General features: G+C 45.2%; 1 long non-coding RNA gene across 1 annotated transcript in view; it reads right to left on the bottom strand.

Annotated features, from left to right (window-relative positions):
• The window catches only part of LOC119462262 (uncharacterized), a 30895-nt gene extending 25989 nt beyond the window's left edge, over nt 1–4906 (bottom strand). Inside the window, exon 1 of the long non-coding RNA XR_007468352.1 lies at nt 4839–4906. This is a non-coding gene — a long non-coding RNA (uncharacterized LOC119462262). The remainder of the gene's footprint in view (nt 1–4838) is intronic.
• Nucleotides 4907–20484: the final 15578 nt, after the last annotated feature.

Genomic DNA, 20484 nt, shown 5'->3' with positions numbered 1-20484 from the left:
TCGCTGCGAATGTGTCAGATCTTCGGCGATGAATCGGCCGAACAAATTTGTCCATGTTGAGTCGTGTACGGAGAGGGTACTCAGTTCAAGGACAGCAGTAGAAGGCACTTCGTCGAGGACGGAGACAATTCGTGTTGAATCAACGGACTCGACGTAACCAAGGCATTCGCGGCGGAGCGGTGATAGTGGTGGTGGTGGTGAATTGTAGCAACAGGCGGGTTTAGCCTGGCGATCAAGGCCGGCAATTGCTCCGCCTGAGCGTCTCTTACAATATCGCTGAATGGTTTCACCATATGTCCATCAAACCAGTCTATCTTAAGAATTCCATAAGAAGACTTGAAGTTTCTGTGCGGGCTATAACTGATCCCTCGGGAAATACAAGGTGTTGCAGGCACGCATGCGGAAGGTCCTTTTTTTGTAGATTCTCCAGGAGAGCGTCCCTTTCAACTTGGAATTGCTGGCATGACTAGAGAAAGTGTTCAATATCTCCTGTCTCGTCACATGCCGTACAGTTCGGAGAATTGATTCGTCCCGTCTTAAATAACCAGGCCGATGTACTAGCAGATCCTGTCCTGATTCGATAGAAAACTGATGCTTCCTCTCGATGAAATCTCTTGGTTACGCAGGGCATATGTGGTGGAACCCAAAGCGACCCAAAGTGATTTCAAATGTCCGATTTTTTCACTTGATTACTCTTTGGAGATTTGATTTTGGGAGGATGATAGAGCACTGCGTATGCAAGCGCATCAGCTTTTTCGTTGCCAGTAATACCATTGTGGGAGGGAATCCACTTAAACTTTACCGTGAAGCCTTTGTTCTTGAGTTCTTTCACAAGGGCTAGTGATTTGCGTGGGAACTTGGTGGATGGCAGACCGCGGTATAGTTGTTCCAACGCGGCCGCTGAGTCTGTAAGGACAACAAACTTCTGCGAAGGCAGAGTCTTTAGTTTGCGCAGAGCAGACGCTATTGCTACGCCTTCCACAACTGTCGACGAGGCCATACAGTCCAGACGGCCAGACCATGTATATTTCAGAGAGGGAATACAAAATGCAGCTGCACAGCGGTCTTCGTCTACTTTGACAGAGCCATCTGTGTATACTTGTAGGTGGTTCGGGTAAGTCGTGTGCAAATGTTGTAGGACTAATGACTTGGCTTCTGCAGATGGAATGCAGCTCTTTGACTGCAATCGTGGTATACTTAAGTCGCATGTGATGTCCTCGAATGCCCAGGGCGGTTCTATCTTTTCCCTCTGTCTCGAGCAGCGCAATCCTAAGAGGCGAAGTGTGTTCAGTGCTGCATAAAAATGCGACCGTGGCCTGTTACTTATACGTCTTAACAGGGTTTTGCCCGGCGTAGACTCACTCAATCTTAGTAACTGGATCATGAGACTCTGGGAAGCCTGAAGTCGCAGAGGGCGTGACTCAGCTTCGTAGAGCACTTTCTTGTTTGACGCTGGCTGAGGGACTCCAAGGCAAAGTCGAATACCTTTTCTGTGGATGGCTTCTAAGCGCTCGTATTGGCTATCTGAGGGTGACATCAGGGGTAGCTGGTACAGGAGCCGATTGGTAACCAACGCTGTATGTAGCCGTAGCATCGACGCCGGGTGGTTGCCCCAGCGTATGCCAGCGACTCGCTTGAGCACATGTAGCCTCTGTGACGATGACGCCACAACGTGGTCAACAGCGCGGCGCCAGATTAGCCTGTGGTCCAAGGTAACGCCAAGAAATCGGACGTTGGTGACTTGTCGAATGTAGTATCCGTCCATATTCAGCTTCAAGCGTGTAGATTTTCTTTTAACTCCAGGAAATAGTATGAATGATGATTTCTCTGCTGAGAGTGATAGTCCAAGCGTTGCCAAGTGTCCCTGAATGGCATTTACTGCTCCCTGGGCTATTCGTGCGAGGCGCCGATGCTGGTAGCCGGAGACCCATATGCAGATATCATCGGCATATATCGATATCTTCACTGGTGTTCGATGGTTTAGTACTCTTGGGAGGCTAGCCATGGCGATGTTAAACAATAAGGGAGATAAAACACTCCCCTGTGGCACGCCGCTAAATATACCTATTTCATCGCTCAAAGTGTTACCAAGACGGACTCTGATACGGCGATCATTGAGAAACGTATGTATGAAGTGCAAGAGATGACCCGTGACACCTATAACTTGTAACTGGCTGATGATGGCCGTTGGAGACACGTAGTCGTAAGCCTTGGAAATATCCATAAAAACAGCAAGTGTCGACAGGCCATCTGCACTGTAATGTGCTATGTGGCTTAGCAGGTCTAGCTCATTGTCTTGATAAGTGATAGCGGCGATGAAAGATGATTGTAAATGGGCATCGTGCTGACACCAGCGGCGAGGTCAAGAAGCTGCAAAGGGCAAAGGAAGTGCTTTTTGGGTAACAATGTGATGAGAGGGCATGAAGAAGGCCGTCCCATCGGTTCATTGCAGCAATCGTCCATGCGACCATCCATTGCAGCAACTGTAGCATAAGTGACCGGTGTATCCGTGGCAACCTGCTGGTGAACGACCGGCAGCGCCTCCGCGACCTCTTCATGAATCACGTTACGAAGAGGAGACGGCAAAGTGCTGGAAGGCTTCTGAGTGATGGACACCAGAGATAGCTGCCGTGCGACTTCTACGTGGACGAAGGCCTTGATTTGGGTTATCAGGGAGGCTTCTTCAGGGCCGGTGGTCAGGCTGCAGGGTGACTGTCGCATTTGCAGTGGGATTTTGCCTTGTCAGAGCTCGCAGCTTGCGTAATTCACCATAGCTCTGGCACAAGCTGATAACGTCGCCAACAGTGCGCGGGTCCTTGGCAAGAAGCATCTGGAACGCGTTATCATCGATTCCCTTCATGACGTGCTTGATCTTTTCCGCTTCCGTCGTGGCAGCGTTCACGCGCCTGCACAAATCGAGGACGTCTTCTATATAGCTGGTGAACGTCTCACCCGTGTCCTGTGCGCGTGTACGCAAACGCTGCTCGGCTCGGAGTTTCCTGACGGCGGGTCGGTCAAATACTTCTGTAATCGACGTATTGAACGCCGACCACGTTCGGATATGCCTCTCATGATTTCGGAACCAGAGACTGGCCACGCCCGCGAGCTATAATAATACGTAAGCCAGCTTGTCCGAGTCATTCCATTTGTTGTGAACGCTCACCCGGACGTAGGACGACAGCCACTCTTCAACGTCGTTGTCGTCGGTTCCGCTGAAGGTGATATTCTCCCGCTGGCGAACGGTGCCTGCGCAAGAGACGGGTGGTGATGGAAGAGTTTGCTGGTCGGCGTCCAGCATGGGAGAGGGTACCTTCCGAGAACGGAGTTCCAGGATGGTAGAGTGGAACTTTACCCATCAACTCCACCACTTATAAAGGAGATTTATTGAGCTTAGTAGCGACAACCGGTTGTAGGATGCACCGAGCACAGTCTCCTAGCTCGAGCCTCTGCTGCGCGCTTGATGCTGCCGATGCTGCTGACTCTGCGCCGACATTCGTTATCTTCCTTACGATATGCTTTTGATGCATGCCCGTAGTGGGCAACTCCGGGTTAATTTTGACCACCTTATGTCCTTTAGGGGGCACCAAATGCACGGACCACCAACTCTTGCATGTCGCCGCCATGAAAATGTGGCCGCCGCGGCTTGGGATTTGATTCTGCGCCCTTGTGTTTAGCAGCGAAAGCCACTACGCCACCACGGCGGGTGCCACTTATGTACGACCTGAGTGAGTGACATAACTTTATTTGAAATCCGGCGATTGGGAGGCCCGGGCCTGGGGCCGCCTAGATGGCCACTGGGAGCTGTTGCTCCCGCACGGCATCCATGGCTCGCTGGACGGCCCAAAGTTGGTCTAGGAGTTCTGAGCTGAGTAGCGTGGCCGACCACCGCGCCCGTAGATTACGACCTGTCACGGCTTATTTATATGTTTATATATTGTGAGCCTGGACAGTGACATCTCGCAGTGCTCTCATCGCAATGTTAGGTTGTTTGGCGTAGATTAAATTGGAGGAGGGTACTGCTCTGGAATAACTGAAGCCTTGGATACTGTGCAAGATGTTTATTGATCGTACTGCTCACTTTTGTTGGACCTCGTCTTTTATTCTAAAAGAGTGGTCTTTGAACCGTGCCTGTCGGTGAAGTCACATTGAATGCTTCACATCGCTACTCGTGATAAGAAAAGTAATAAACTTTCCATTCTTTTTTTTACAAGATTCATAATCCAGCTGCGTTAGCTTTCAAGCGAATACCTAGTTTGAACTGCTGTTCAGTCATGTGAGGTCGCGGCTCATAAAGAACAAATATACCTTACGGTGTTGGCCTTGTGTTGTGTGGTGAGTGACCACGGCTATTTTAAACCAGGCCTTCATCGCCTCCTATGAGTTTTTTTTTTCAACGAAAATAACAAACATCGAAGACATTTCTAAACTAACGCACCCGACTTTATGAATTATCTACCTCTAGATTTCTCTGGTTCTTTCTCCCCACAGAGAGAGCCGCCTTGCACATTCACCTAATTTCGTGAATGATGCGGGTAAATCTTGTGGCAATAAACAAGGCAGTTTTGGATTTTCTCAAGTACTGGTAGAGAAAGTTTTGGATGAGTGTTGCTTGGTGTAATGGAAGGGTACTGTCCGGGTTCTCATAAGATATCTTTTTGAATATTACTGGCCCCTTACATTGTCAAAAATTAAACATATTTTGTGCGGCCCATATAGATTGTGTTCGACATAACGTCTACTGTGTAGATGTTATGTTATTTCAGTAGATGTGTTTGACAACTCAATCAAGGTTGTCACAGTAGGATATGCATTCAAATAATTCCGAGTCATTATCTTACCGAGAAGAAAAGGTAGATTCCACATGCGACCAAGGCAATGGCTGAATTAAACCGCAGTCGAATATACTGAAAGAAGAGTACATATCTAAATTACAAGTCTGAAAATGCGAACGGTGTTTTCGGCAAGGAGAAATGTTTTTTTTTTTCGTTTTCAACTACAACTCATCTCTAAGCCTACGACCAAATACCAATTATGATAACTACAGCGAGGACTAAAGCAGCCCTAAATAATCAGTTGAAGTTGCTGCAGAATGTAAGTATTAACTGCTTTGTTGTTACGATATTGAAGCGCAAACAGCAGGGCAGATGTGCAGATGAAGACAAACTTTCAAAACATGCATATCTGGAGTGTTTTAAGTGACTTTGGTTTTAAGCATAACCACTATCCACGTGAACAGTGATTTCGCTATGTCCGTGTGTCTTTGGGAGGAATGCGGACATTCCTCTTTTCTTCCCGTCCTGAGTTATATACCAGTTAAAAGCACAGGCATCGCGAAAAGGTTGCCAGAACGACTAGCGGTAACGGGACCCAAAATATTCAGGGACTTGCTTGTGTCGAATGTCGACAATGCGGTCGAGTAGATACATTTTGGGGCCAACGTAAACATGTCCTATTCCTTTAGTTGGGTATCCCCCCCCCCCCCCTCCAAATGGAAAAGGTTCAGCGGGCTGCATTTTGTCGGTGGTAATTTTTTTACAGACCATTCAGAACATCCTCAAGGAAAAAGTTACCGCGTTATTGTAGCCGCATGCCTTCTGTAAATTTGGAGCAGTCAAACGTGCATCAATGTGCGAAATAAACAAAGCACATAATTGGCACGTAAAACTTCTCATTCCATCCACCTCTCTCTATATAATAATTTCCACCAAGTCAGCTGAGACCTAAGACGCAATTTCTTGTGTATAAGAGAGGGAAAAATGCAAAACGATAGCTTTATTAAGCTTTAAAAAAATACGAACATATGAAGTCTATGACTGCAAATTTTGATCAGTTCATAGCGATGATGACTCTATATGAAAGAGGGAAGCGTGAAGCAGTGGTCCCTTGGCACCAACACTGTGGCAACCACAGGATAGGACGGCCATGCTCGCCGCGCGTTGACCTCTCCGCCGATCATAAGCATTACGAAACGATGGCAAAAACACTTGGATGGATGCGCCGCCGGTGGTTGCGCAGAACGCAATTTTGTGCCTGTACAACACAGCAATAAATTTGGTACTTTGGAGCATGAGCTTTCCGTCGGAGTTTCCGAAGGAATGCCAGTACGCTCCTGTATTACTCCTGTACCACTCATGATCACTGTCCCGGGCGCCTCTGAGGCCCATGCACGCCGCTAGGTGTTGAAGAAGGACCAATGAGAGCACGTATCCACTACCTGTTTGACTGAGTTGAACAGAAAATAGGCTACTGATATGAAGTACACATATTATAGATCACCAGGTTAGTATAGTATAAGCATATGATTATGCCTGCTGTATAGTATAAATATACTAGACATAAAATAAAACGTATGCTTGACCTACCATAAGATGATATACTTCAGAATATACTTAAGAGTCTAGCATTAAGTGAAAGGAATGACAATTTCTGAACAGAAAAAGAGCGTACACTTAGTTGAAGTTCTGGAGGACCATAAGAGAATGGCACACACTGCGTCATTTTCTGTGCGCTGGTCCCCCAGAATTTCAGCTAGGCTACACCAACTGGCCCAAGTTTCTACCCTACTGAACCTACGTGAATAGAGCGCAGGCACTGGTACACGACTTTTTCACACCGCGCATCGGCAACAGAGTAATTTCCTTGCCATCACAAGAGTTCACTCGAAACAATAGGCTCTCTTACAAATACAGCCACTCAATTCAACGACGCTACGAATGTTCTCACCTCAAACACGGATGTGACGCGCAGCCCGTAGAACACCGGAAGGAACAGGAATGCGACCACAGGTGCCATGGCGACGGTATTGAGGCCGTTCCACATGAGGTGAAACCCGTAAGCGTAAAAGTGACCCGTGAAGCCCACTAGGCTGACGGAGGAAATTGAACTTGCCACTAATGACGCCGCCAGCGGAAATGAACGTAGTGCTCTGCTTCCCAGAAACACTTCGGCCGTTGTGTCTGCGTCTCGAGCCTTGCGCCGAAGCGAAAAGTATAGTCCGAGCCCAAAATTGAGCGCCATGAGGGCACCAAAGACCGCGTACTCCACGACTCCGGTCATGTCTGCCTGGTAGTTTTGCAGCTCACGCAAACAGTTTGGCTCCTTTTCGTATCGAGATGGCAGCTGCGTTGACGGTTCCTGCGAAGAAGGGCATGTACATTGGTTTACACCAGCGTTCTCAGATGAATTGTCGCAGTCGTGTTTCCTTCACTTGAACCACACAAGGCAGGCGCACTTATTCGAGCTCAGAATAACGTCGTTTTTTGTTGGAAACTTGCAGAAGTGATCCGTGAGCAAAGACATTGATGAAAGTTCTCTATATGACGGTGCCGTTGGCTCCAAAAGCAATCATCGAAATCGGGGTAAGCGCATTGAGAAGTACTAACCGTCGGATGTCAGCCTGTCATGATAGCTGGTTACAACGTCAAAGCCACCACTTCAGGCTGCGACCTTTACTTACCACGGCGGCTATGTGCGCAATTATGAGTCCATTATACTTGTGTTCGTCTCACGCATGATAGGCAAAATAGAACTTTGTGAAACTCGCTAGAGGGATTATGAAAGCTGCAGCAAAAAAAAAGGTGATGAGTTACGTACAGATAGGTGATGGCGGCTCGTCTCAAATGGTTTGCGCAGGAAATAGTACACGTGGCAGTAAATGCGACAGCTGCGAGTTCTCGCAAAGGAGAACGGAAATGTCAGGTGAAGATAAATAGCTATGCGGCTTTTTATTTTAGTCAGGAGCATGTTTGCGTGCACGCCTGTGTATGCGCGTGCTTGCGAAAGCAATATGCCATAAGTAAGTCATTTTGCTGAACTGTAAAATTCTATCAAGAAACGCTATTTTCATGCGCTCGTGTCCGCAGAAGTCTTTAGATGAAGAGAATTAAAGGTAGTGCTCATACTAAAGAACTATTTATATATTGTTTAGGAGAGGTTCGTGTCTTTAAGCGGCAACTTCTTTCAGAACACAAAACAAACATGCGGCCTATAAAATAACAAGTCGGCACGTAATAAATAAAGGTAACAAGAAGAAAAAAAATTCCGGAATCACGCGAAGTAAGTGCACTAAAGCGGTTCACAAAAGAAATCACATTAAACACATTGCAACACCAAAGTCATCCCACGTGAATCACACAAAAGACAACTAAGAAAGCACGTCAAATAAAAACTACTAAAACGTAAAGTCCGCTCAAATAGATAAATTAAATACAGAAAACACGAAGTGATGTCACAAAAGTTCACATTAATTCAGGCACAGAAAGAAATACAAACTGCAATGAAATATACAGACTGCATGTTCTTGTGAAAGTAATTATTCTACTTACGCATTTGTCACTCCACAATATAATTTTAAATAGAACTATAAGCTAGCTCAAGCGACAGCGTCAGCTACAGGAGTACATTTTGCAATAATACGCCTACTAATGACTGGTATGGAAACCAGCATAGATGATTTTGGTGCCACTCAATTTAGAAACACCGCAGGAATTTCTGTGCAATGGTTTCAGAACTCCTTGGCTTTCGGCTGTAGTCTCTCTTTGTAACATGAATAGGATTTTCATACTGCAGGAAAATGGCATTCGCATTGGGTCCTGCTTAGCTCCGGTCCTAAACAATTTGTTTCTAGCCATGGTAGACAAATGCTAGTCAAGCAGTTTGAAGGCTCAAACGTTTTCAATTGTGTTTCTGTCTCCCCAATTTCTTTATTTTTCTTTATGATACATACAAATATGTTCGAGCAGGAATGTGCCATCATCCTACGTGTCGTTCGACAGTGTCAGTCCACTGGAGATCATTTCTAAATGCCCAAATGACGGTGCCGTGAAGGTTTTAGATTTGTTTGTTTTATATGACCATAACATATGCTGGTTTTGTCATCCTCGTGCTAACAAACCATTGCTCTCATTTTGTTCATCGCACTTTAATTTGGTCTAAAGGGGCATGGTAAAGTAATGCTTGACTAATGCCCTAAACAAATTACGCGTCTACATCAGGTCAACACAAGAATAATGCAACAAGCAAAACATCCTTCTTATTTTAGATATTCAGACCATGTCACTATATAGTACTGGAAGGACTACTTTAGTAGATTCAGTCAAAAGAAGACACATCAGCGTGCTCCAATTCTCAGCACCAAACACATTCAGCAGTCTTTTCAATAAAACCAAGCCGGGGCACACAAAAGAAATAAGATCTAAAAGAAAACACTGAGAATGGTATACCGAGTGTGAGACAGGTGTCATTTACCGAGTCTCAATGTCACACGAAGCTAGCTGCCTCCGCCAGCCTTGCAGATGCTTTAACGTTAAGCTACGGGAACCCAACAGCAAATATAAACATTAACAACCAGACGATTTTCTTGCAATTCACTGCAAAAAAAAAAAAAAAAAAAATGTGCCTACGTGCCCTCATTTAAGAATACTACGATTCTAGGAAAGAGCTTGAACGAGTTTACCGGTCTAATTATTAAAGTAAAACACATAGCCATATAAGGTGACGCATGTATCAGCAAACCACCCGTCTTATTATCAACAAAAATAGTTAAGGTTTTCGCAACTGCCACGGATGGTAATCACCGGATAGGTGCCATGTATTTTGCGATATCGCGTCGTCGGGATGCTCAGAGCATGTGTTCTCTACGCATTCAAGAAGGCATATATGAATACTCTGATCCGAAAACTACGCTCGTTGTTGCAACTTAGCGCCATGTGCGTGTCCGTTCTGTGTTGCACTTTAGCCCTGCGTCAGGATGCACAAGCCAAACGTGCTACCTTAGTCAACTGGATGATGCTGGCATAAATATTGTCGACATGTTTGGTAAACTGTACGACAGCGTGATTATGACAGCGGCAGCACAACGATGACAGTGAGACAAACATTGATTGAAGGGCAGCACCAGAATTTACAACCTACCGGGCGGTGGAAACAAAATGGGACCGACGCGACGCACATTCACCGTGACACCTCGGACGATTTATCACGACGCAAGATCGCCCCCAGATCTGATAATTTAGAAGTGGTACATGCTGCGCATAACAGAACATGCTTGCGATGATCAGAACCGTGAGCAATCCCAATCGAAGGCTGGGCAAACATCGCTGTTTAACACTCAAATAATGAATGAAGTGTGCGTGCCTGTTTTTGTCGCCTAAACGCTTAGAATGTCATTTTCTTCGCATTTCTAGCATCCGACGTGAGCGACACAAGTTTAACAAAGGATGCGCCACGGTGCCCTTTGTCCATTGCAAGGTGCCAATAAAAAGTTCCGGCAAATTAAAGTTGATACCTGTTTCACTGTTCCGTGGCACTTATTGTTCCTGCAATTAGCTGATTACTAACTTGTATGTTTATTTACCGTCGACTATATATGGCCGGTGAAAGGCCTGGTAATGTCACGCAAGGCAAGAAAGTAGTTGCCAAAGATCCCTGCGTATCTTGGTAGGTCGTCAGACACAAAGCATAGCTTGTCATTGTTTTCTGCAACATATCTTGCGATGAGAGTGCGAGAACGCTCACGTACGTATAGGTGGTGCTGAGAACAGAATTAAACAGACCATAAATCAAAAGCGCCTCAGTGCTCTTTGGCATAGAAATTTGCTTCAAGAAGAGCTTGCCAAACTGGCTTCGTCGTCCCTAAAATTGGCCATGTAAAATTGTGTTTCACAATACTTGAAGCCAACTATCACATATTTCTAGATTCATCGCGCGTTGTTGATATAAGTGCTGGAGCTTCTAACGAAAGTGCCTCGAACAGCCTCGCACTCAACGGCCCGGTAACCGCGTTTCGCATCTGAAACACGGCACGTGAGGTTTAACCGCTTAACTGGGTTATAGCACACCAAACGCGCAAATGGCGCTGCTACAAAAACTGCGCCATACTGAGCCTCCAGGACTCGCTGTCAAACAGCATCCTAGAGCCAGCTGCATGCATGACTATATATTTCATAAGAGCTCGAAAGCCTTGTTTTATTAAGCAGGCGTTGTCCGAAAAAAGTTGTCGCAGTTTCACCTGAAAGGCGAAGCATCAATTGCGATAGCAAATTTGAAGAGAGCTATACGGAGTAATGATAGCAGCTTTATCAGCTGTATAAACTTGGACTTGCAGCAGCACCGGCAACACGCAGAACTGTTGTCGACGCCGTCGGCGTTTTGCCCGCGTTCGCTCAAAATGCGTGCGGCGTTGGTGACTGTTGCCGGAGCCTCTGATATAAATAGGCACTTGGTGCCACAGCTAAACGTCACCTCCCTTCCCTGCCCCTCCCCCCCCTCCCCCACAGCCTTTCGCGCGTCGGAAGAAGGTACGTTTACTCTACATATATGGTGATTGTAGAGGAGGAAAGAGACGCCTACTTCTGCAGCCCTTAAGGGCCTGTACACGCTCGAGCCGCACATCGCCGCAAGCCGCACCGCCCTCGCGCGGTCCGCTTAAAATGGCCACTCTGACGTCACAAGAGGCGGTCGTGAACTTTTTTCCACCATGCAGCATGTATGCGGCGACCGCACAAACATGGCGCTGGTTCGAAGCGAAGCGAAGCGCGAGGCCTAGGCGCCTAGGCTGCTGTGACAGTTTGTTTTTCGTGGTTTTTTGGGGATCATTGCAAGAGTTATCGAGCACTCGCAGAGATAGTCGTCGAACGCAGCAATCCGCTGTACCCTGCCCGACCTCTTCAGTGCGTGCGATCGTCAACGGCAACAGACGGAAATGTGTTGTGTTTACGCGAAGTTCGGAAGCAATGAAACCGGCGATTTCGTGTGGGTTGGGCCGTATTTCGCTTGTGCAGTACCAGCAGTACAAACGCGAAGGCCATCACATGCACGCGCATTCTAAGCATGACACATGCATTCAGTGTACCCTGCCTGACCTCTTCAGTGCGTGCGATCGTCAACGGCAACAGACGGAAATGTGTTGTGTTTACGCGAAGTTCGGAAGCAATGAAACCGGCGATTTCGTGTGGGTTGGGCCGTATTTCGCTTGTGCAGTAATCACATGCACGCGCATTCTAAGCATGACACATGCATTCAGTACGCTCCAGAACGAAAATAGTGCGGTCGCCCATCTCAGCGTATGGTGTGCCTAGGTGTTGTGTGTGCGCGCTTCATCGCTGCGAAGCTCATACGTGCATGTGCATTGTGCAGTGCTGGTTTGTGTTTAAGTGACCATATAACCTGTAGCGATTAGCTTTATTGTCGCGTCATCGCAGCCATTCGTAATGTGCTGTTTGTGCCTTGCTTCATGTGAGCTGTTTTGGGGGGCTGCGATGCGCCTTGGTGACCGCGAACACGTACAGAGCGTTTGAGTGCTGGGGTTCTTACTGTACGAGGTGAAGGGTACTGTTATGTATACGTGCAATGTGTCGCCGTGGTGCTAGGCGTATAAGTATTCGTTTTATGCGATATGCATATGCTCTGAAGTGAACCGTGCATACAGAACGGTTTGTACAGAACATTAGACCCAAAATTCAAGGATGCCAAAACCAAAATTCAAGGAGGCGGAAACAAACCGTACTTGTACACATACATTGAAAAATAATGAAACCTCCTTCTCCTTGGCCGAAATTTCTTGTAGCTAAGCAGTTGCTGAGTTGGGCACACACTACAAGCTCTTTAGGGTGCTTTTTATGCATGTGCTCTGAATTAAACAGTGCAGAAGCACTGCTGGTCGTTTGTGCTCTTTGCATCTCAGTATGGGTTTTGTATCAAACCAGCTTTCCTTGCTTTGTACACGTGTTGTTTGTTTCCAGTGTTGTCACTGCACATTTTACTCTTCACGAAGAGGGGAGGCTAGGGAACAGCTTAAAAGTTATATCACTGCTCCACATATTGCAATTATTAATTTTGTGCTAGGTGTCATGTGCTGTAATGTAAACAATCCAAATGTGCCACATGCTATTTTTTGCGGATGTGACGACACTGCAACGCAGCTTCTCTGCCACTGCCCAACCTTTCATGCTGAACGATGTGCTTTGCCAGTTATACTCCATCTCAGTAGTTCCTTGCAGCACTGGGGCAGCGGCAGGGCTCTTAGCCAATAGGAAGGCTGAATTCCCCTCAAGATGTGTTCATCCATGCTGCGTCAGCTGCTCAGCGTCTGCTTGCCATCCTTTTGATACATCAGCCACTGTTGGAGCAGTGACCCAACAAATGTTCCTACGTTGTAACTAAAGGCTGCGTTTCCATGAATGCTACTGTTGGGCTTCGCTTCATCGACACGCTATCTGAGCAGTTCAATACAGCCTCCTGAGCCAGCTTTAGTAAAAGTGAACACCCTGATAAATGTTCACATGCACCGCGCCATCTGCTCAGCGTGTATTTGACGTTTGCTCACCGCTGTCATCACGTACCGTACTAGAGCAGAGTAGGAATTAATGATGCAGTGAACAATGACGCCTTCATAGCGTTCTGCATCGTCAATGCATCACCATTGCTACTGCTGTGGTGTCACCTGCTAAATAGAAACCGAACCACTTTTACTGCCTGTGTAGTCCTAGGTCAAAACAAACAGCTGATCTCAATAAGAACAACAAGAAATACCTAATGCTTTGTCCTCAGCATGAGATGAGACTACGCAGTGATGGATTTTACCATTTATTTATTGCTGTCAGCGCGTACAGCTAGTAAAAGGGCAAATTGAGATTGAAGCGGGTGGTCTGGGCTGCATTGGCGGTGCCATGTTGCTGCGTAATCATGGTTAGGGTGGCTACTGATGTTACCAGTGCTAACTGCCACAGTAATTCATCGTACAAGACGGGCATGCGAGAAGGGCCTAACATCTGTAAATCTTTTGTGAACGTCACCATGTAGCCTGCACCAAAGGACAACAAAGCTAGGCAACATGAGAGACGTAAGGCGTGGAATTGACGAGGGAACAATGTTTAGCTTCATGCACCTTCGCAACGATCCATCTCCTTACATTAATTATCTGCCATCATGTCAACAAACTCATTGCAGTTCGACTTGTAAATGTAACATGGATGTATTATGTCGTTGTCGTGATCTAAATAAAAAAAAATGAAAGGTGCATTAGGTGTTTTGCAAAAAAAAAAAAAGACAGGAGGTGAACCCTCATTTCTTATATGGGAGTAGGCAAGAAAGGTCCTTTGCGTTGCTGGTTGGGCAAAGAAAGAATGCCTCTGTGCACGAAGAGCAGGTCACATTCTTGTACTACAGATTCTTTGCTTCTATTTCGGCTGCTACTATGCTGTTTTAAAGAATTCTTGTGGTAGAATACTCCTTGGAAGACACTTTACAACTTTTATAGTATAACTAAAATTTTCCACAGGGCCCTGGTGAACGGTCCTCTTAAATTTCTGAGGGGACCATCAAGGGGTTGTACTAATTAGATGAGTTGTTTCTATGTAAACCTCACATTGACAAGCTTTGCAAAAATCTCGGCAAGGCTTGTTATATTCTGCTCAAGAGCCGAAATTGTTTTGATACAGAAACCCTTCGAGAAATTTATTTCAGCTTGTTCCACAGCCACCTGTGGTACTGTGTTACATCTCTGGGCCATTCATACATTGAGCCATTTATAAAACTTCAAAAGAGGGCTGTCCACTTTATGACTTCCTCACAATACAATGCTAACACGACACCGCTCTTTCAACACGTACACATTTTACCGTTTACTTCATTACTAAATTTTTAAACTCTTGTAATGGTTAATAGTAGCATCGTTACTGACTACCCACTCTCTGCTACCAACTTTACCAAATCAGGACGCTGTACACGCAGTGCACTAAAACAAAATTTTCTGGTTCCAAAGGCTTGTAATGTGTGTGGTAAACAGAGAATTTGAAGTGTTGGAGTAGTCGAGAGGAACGTTCAGCCCATGTAAGTTAGAAATGCAGCTAATTTTCAGAGATAATTAAAACAGCATTTTCGTGATCTTCTTTCGTATGTTTATTAATACATTCAACGCTTCTTTTTTCTGGTGCATTTTCCTTGTAAATGTTCAATGATACCATTTGCATTTTGAAGATTCTTTGTATTGTATTCTCTACTTCTAATGTAAAGTGCATATTGTTGCTGAGTTTAAGTACATGTGTCTGTGCTAAATTAATTGCTTTGCATCCTCTACATTTTTATGGTTTGCAACTGGCCTCGAGCTAGGGATCCCAATGTATTTGTCCATATTATGTTTTACTCTGTATTGAACGCAAGAAATAAAGTTTAATTCAAGGAAACATTTTTCTCACAGGGCCCCCTAGCCTGGAGCTGCAGCCCCCTTAGCCCATAGGTTAATCTGGCCCCAGTAGCAACTAGTATCATGAATGCAAGTTTTGGCTTGCCATCCCTTTTATCAGGTTAACATTGATTTGCACAGCAGAAATCTTAACATTCATTGCATGCAGAAAACAGCCTTACATCAAAGGACGCAAGTAACTTGTGTCCTCAAGAATCTAAACCTTGTTTGGGGTTTTCTGGAATGAAAGCAGTTTAGGTACCTTAGTCTGAAACTCTATTTTGCTTGACTGCAGCATTTATCATGGATGCGAAGTGGGTGTTGTGACAGAAAGCCAGTGTGCACATACAAGAAAAAGTACTGCAATGCCGCTCAAAAGTTTTCTAGGTGTATTGTGCAAAACCACAATTAATGTACGGGAATGACATGACAGTGGTCATAACTTAAAGCAATGGTTCATTACAGATGGGGTACACATGTATGGTCACATAAACATAATGGTGCAAGCTTGACATATAACTGATAGTCCTTTTTAAGATACAAGTGGCATGGTGACATACCGGGAATCAATGCTTGTTATTTCTTTATTCCAAAAATTATCAGTTGTACAATACTTGTGCCCCGATACAATGACGTATCTCTGAATCACAGATGTCACATCCTATCTGCCCTGTGAAATACTTTGCCACATGAAATGGAAATCTCATTGACATAATCAGTTATAGATTTTGCATTAGTTTTATGCTGTTTCTTGCAGTCTTGTCTTTCATGAGTACTTGCATAATATGGAACAGGGTACCTTGACATTCTAAATGTTATCTATATATGACCACACAACTATTATTTTTTCCTAATCAGAGGAGGCTCTTGTGTCATTATATTAATTGAACTTCTTTAACAATGAATACGCGACAGGTACTTGCATGTGAACAAGTGTATGTAGCCTCCCAAAGGCAAGCTTGTTTACGAAAGTATCTTTCAGTCATATTGGCAAGAAAACTTTCCCATAGGCTTTTTTTTCATGCGAAAGGTGACCACACATTTCTTGATCTAGCAGACTGATCTTTTATGCTACAAGTCTGTGCTGTTTTCCTTGCAACGAGTAGTTTTACATATGTCTACAACACGTAGGTCCATCATCGGCTATTCTTTTTTTTTTCTATAACTTTGATGTTTTCTTGGGAACAATATATTGCACGTTTTTGAAAGCTAACCATTCAGAGGCCATTCTTTCTTGAAAAGCTTCTTTGCAGCCAGGCTCTAAAGTTGTTGATAGACTGTTTATGTCGATTTTTTTACGTAACAATTAGTAGTCTTGCATTTAAAACTTATCCTTTGTGCCCAATATTTAGCTCTCTTTTTGCACTAGTTAAGGTGTGGTACCCAATTTTTTTATATGGAAATAAATATTGTTACTACAGGTACGTGTGTTCTCGTATGACTATTGAATATTTGATAAATAATATTTTATTCAATTCGTATTTGAAAACGTTTACATTCGCCCACCTTTACTTCTTGTACAATGCACAAAGAGGCACACAAGCCATAGTGGTGCTTAATGAAGTCTCTTTTTGCTGCATGTAATAGTGGCAAAAAGCAGCTTCTCACAGGGAACTTGATTGTGTTGTCTTGTGTATTGTTCTTCTGCCATATGTATTCTGAATTGATAATTATATCACAGACAGATATATAACCTCTCAATGGAACAGACATTTATTTGATACACATGAACTCGCACCCTGTTCAGCTGGCTTTCAGTTACGCTAATTGTGGCCAGCCTCTATAAATAGTCTGCAATGTGGTATGAGGTTATGTGTGCAGTGCTACTGTTAAGCCAACTATTGTTCTCACAGCAATGTATTAAGTAAGGTTATTGCATAATTATTATTTAAAAAAAAGACAGCATTAGCCCAGGTTTTAAGGGTGAGAAAATGCTTGGTGCACTTCACCAAGCATACAGACAGCATATAATGTGACTACATACCATGTGCTAGTTTGTATTTACAAAGTGTTTACAAAATGGGGAAGGTGGCAGTGAGACTCCTTGGGGAAGCAACACTTCAGTTGTACTGATGGTATGGCGTGACCATATAATTTCCTTATTGCTTGGTTAAAAATATGGTGGGTTACAACCTATGAAATGCCACACCAGCAAGGCTGAACATCCATCCTTACTTTTCAGTGGCTTAAATACGCCACTGTGTTGTTGAGCCTGTGTTGTTGAGATTCCGAAATATCGCCTCGTGTGCCACGTTGTCAAATGCCCCCTTCAGGTCTAGCGCGAGAATGGCCCGTGGTGTGCGGCAGGGATGACAATCTCCTTCTTCAATTGCATTAGCACGTCCTGGGTCTCAAGATGTCGTATAAAGCCAAACATGGGGTCTGGCATTTGCTGGGTTTCGTCCAGGTGTTGTTGGAGGCATTTGAGTACTATCCTTTTCATGATTATGCTTATGCATGATGTGAGGGATATCAGCCACAGGTTGTCAATGTGCGGGGACTTGCCCAGTTTGGGGATAAAGCGTACTCCAGCTGTTTTTCATTCTTGTGATAGCTTGCGTGATGTCCAAAAGTCATTGAAGGGGTCTAGAAGCGTCTCTAGGGCCTGACCTCGAAGATTCTGGTTGGGTCCGGGGGCACTGCTTCGCCGGCTTTTTTCATCAATGGAACAACGACATAACACAGAACGAACAAACACGAGTGCTGTGTGACACGGTCATATTCCATCAGTTAATCAATTGTACGCTCACTTTTAACTTGGCAGCTACTAAAAAAAACCGTAAGTAAATCAACAAGCCGTAGTTGAATATTCACTCGCGTGCTCGGTGATGAAGAGAAGTGACTTGTCGATCTACACAGCTGTATTCCGCGATAATAGATATAAGAGTATGTTAATATACAGGGCGTTCATTTTAAAGTGTTACGGAATTTTTAAAAATCGCCTGTGGCAGGTAGCATAATTCTTATCGTTGAGCTGGGTTATTCGATGAGGTGGACATTAGTAGCACAAAAAATCGAAATACATTCAAGTAACAAAAAGCTTGCAAGACGCATCCACTTGAAATGAATTTCCAGGATGACGCCAGCTTTGAGATATTATTTTCCAAAGTGTGGGACGAAATACATGGGCGTTCCAGTTACTTTAGTGCTTCAATGTATAAAACAGCATTTTGGTAAAAAAGTAAGTGGAACAACAGTGCATTTTTAGGGCGAGTTTGATGGCACATATCTCCAAACTGGCGTCATTCTGGAAATTCATCCCAAGTGAATACGCCTGCCAAGCTCACCGGCTCCAATTCGTAAATCACAATATGTGCTGTACAATAATTAACTAAGAAGTTGATTAGTCATTTTTAATTAGTTCAATATGGGATTTCTCGTGTTACTAATGTCCGCCTCATCGAATAACCCAGCTCAACGATAAGAATTATGCTACCTGCCACAGAGGATTTCTAAAAAAAATTTAAAACTTATAAATGAACACCCTGTATAACGCTGCGGCGCTTCAGCGTGCTACGCTGTTGCTGCGACAAATACCTTGTTCATTGGCTTAAAAACGCACGCGCGGTCTTGCAAGCTTTCGCTAGCACATCTACAAAAAATGCGCCGTCACGCCGCACACAACCGAGTACATAGCGATGTATGTTGTTACAACAGTATGCGGTAGCAATGATTTAAAAAAAAAAGAAAGAAAGGGAAAAAAAAAAGGCGCAGGTAAGATAACTGCATAGTGTTCGAGAGGTGGCTCAGCGCGCCAACACGACACATGCAGTCAACAGAGTATGACAGTGCAAGAGTTTTGCGTTTTCGCCGTGACGCGGAAGCTTGAACCCACGCCGACAAAAATATGCCAGTGTCGTCTGCTGTTGACGATAGTTGCCGACTTAGAACATCTTTGCCCCGCCTCTCGGTTGCCGGCTCTTAACATACGTCGCGGCCCCGAATCGGAGTGCGGATGCCGGCACATGCGAACCGCTCGAGCTCACTAATCAGAAAATTACCTAATAAGAAAACAAACGTAATAACAAAATCCTGGCTCGGGCCAAAATTTTGCTGGTCGCCAGCACACAAACGCTGCGACCGCGCTGTTGCATGTTGCCAGTCGCTGGTTATCTGTTTTGCCAGCCAGAGGGCGCATGCGTACGGCACCGCTCGCGCCGGTCCCAGCGTGAATCGAATTTTGTGCCCGGTTGCTCCAACCGCCCGCTACCACTGAACCGCCAGCATGCGGTGCGGCTTGCGGCGATGTGCGGCTTGAGCGTGTACAGGCCTTAAGGGAGCACAGCGCAGAACGCGCGTTTGTTCTCCGCCGTGCGTTCACTCCCCGTGAAAGCGCGCGTCCCTCGCGCCCTTTCACTCGCATATACAGCGTTCGGCGGCGCGCGGCGACGATTTCATCTCCATTGACGTCATACGGAGCCTCACGGCGACGGCGACGGCGACAGCGACGGCGACGGCGACGCCGACGGCAGAAATCTGCTTTTGAGTGTCCATATAATTGCTATCGCAATAAAAGGATGGGGCACACCGCGGCACCAGGCAAACATGGTTTTTATCAGAAATCGCCGAAGTATTCATCAGCGTTCAGTGGGCTCAGTGCAGTTAGCGGGTCAGCGCAGAGGTAAGACGCGTTCTAAGTCCGAGAATGTAGGGAATAGATGGAAGCTTGATGCATCGCGGGCCGGTACGATGTTTGCTGTGTGATTCCGGCATGGCCAAATACTGCCAAGCATGGTGCCAGCGGGGGGTTTAGTGTCTAACATCCCGCAATTTAAATACCTTTATCATGGTCCACTAGAATACTGCTAAAGAAGCTGAGCGTTAAAGCCATGACTATAATTTGTCCAGGGGCATCGATCGCCTTGACATGATATCAGCTTTGATTGTATAACCAGATCTGGTTTTGTATTGAAATACAATGACCAAAAAATGCTCCTTTGTGCACTGGATCGTAGGATTACTTTACTGCTGGAACCGCAGAAATGTTCGCTTCTTAACTTGAAGAAGCACCTCACAAACCCATTTTTATACTGTGACGTAACGTGATTAGGAATATTGCTGTAGCTTAAGATGATCATACGTATTGGACGGCAAATTAAGGCAGGGGGTGGGAGGGGGCAGAGATTGTTGATAGGAAGATGAAGCAGTTTTTTTATGTGTACCTCTCTTTTCCAAGCTATTCAGGGAATTATCATTTCGCTTCTCCATTATTCCACGTGCTGCCAACAACACATACGGGACAAAAATACGGCACGAGGACAGCGGGGTCAGAACGCTTTCGCTTAGCTAAACTGCTCGTTAAC

The sequence above is a fragment of the Dermacentor silvarum genome, chromosome 8 (assembly GCF_013339745.2).
Source record: "Dermacentor silvarum isolate Dsil-2018 chromosome 8, BIME_Dsil_1.4, whole genome shotgun sequence".
Classification (NCBI taxonomy): domain Eukaryota; kingdom Metazoa; phylum Arthropoda; class Arachnida; order Ixodida; family Ixodidae; genus Dermacentor; species Dermacentor silvarum.
The sequence above is the reverse complement of the archived record's forward strand: the minus strand, read 5'-3'. Positions and strand labels throughout refer to the sequence as shown.